This window comes from Diaphorina citri, unplaced genomic scaffold, assembly GCF_000475195.1.
Source record: "Diaphorina citri unplaced genomic scaffold, Diaci psyllid genome assembly version 1.1 scaffold883, whole genome shotgun sequence".
Classification (NCBI taxonomy): domain Eukaryota; kingdom Metazoa; phylum Arthropoda; class Insecta; order Hemiptera; family Psyllidae; genus Diaphorina; species Diaphorina citri.
Genome location: NW_007378315.1, coordinates 28,812 through 29,799, shown reverse-complemented (window position 1 = coordinate 29,799; position 988 = coordinate 28,812).

Genomic DNA, 988 nt, shown 5'->3' with positions numbered 1-988 from the left:
GCAGGTTCGGTTTCCGCCCGAACTATACACAAAAATGAAAAGTTTCGTTCTCGGAACGGGGCTTGCTTTCTCCCAACCTGTTCTCATCTCTTTGATTTCGGTACTGTAAGTTCTCCATTGTACATACAGTTCATTCTATCAAACCTCTTGAAAAAAAAAAAGACGGCTTACCTTATTAGCATCTGGTGCAGTCTGGCATTCTGGCCGAGGGATCGGAGCGATTTGGCAACACCGAGCCAGGATATCAAATGATTTGGCTGCAACTTGAGAGCTTTCGAATAGAACACGAACGCTTGACCCGAGCGATCTGGCGACACAGGATTCAGGGGGGAAAAGCTCTCAATGATCCGACAACATTGGAAAAAGTCAATTTTTGGTGATTTTGAACTCATTATTTTATTATTATTATTTTTTTTTTTTTTACCCACCTACCTCTAATAAGGAAAGTAATGTCATTGTACTTTTTACTCTTTTTAGGGCTGATATGTAGGTATAATACCTACCTATTATAATCTACTGTGGACACGAAAATATAATATATAGGTACCTAATACATAATTATTATCATGATGTACTATAACATTCGAAGGCACTATAGACGGGGGATTTCGCCCGACAGATAAATGGACTGATATGTATAATACCTACCTATTATAGATTATACTATTATACCTACATAATAATCTACTGTGGACACGAAAATATAATATAAATACCTAATACATAATTATTATCATGATGTACTATAACATTCGAAGGCACTATAGACGGGGGATTTCGCCCGACAGATAAATGGACTGAATGGAGAGACAAAAAAAAGACACTCTCTACCAGGGAGGCCATAAAAGTCAATAAAATAAAACAACAAACAACACTGTTTTATTGCCCATGGAAAACAGACTCCATTTCTCTCTCTCTCTCTCTCTCTCTCTCTCTCTCTCTCTCTCTCTCTCTCACATTTTTTTCCCCTCTCTCTCTCTCCCCCTCC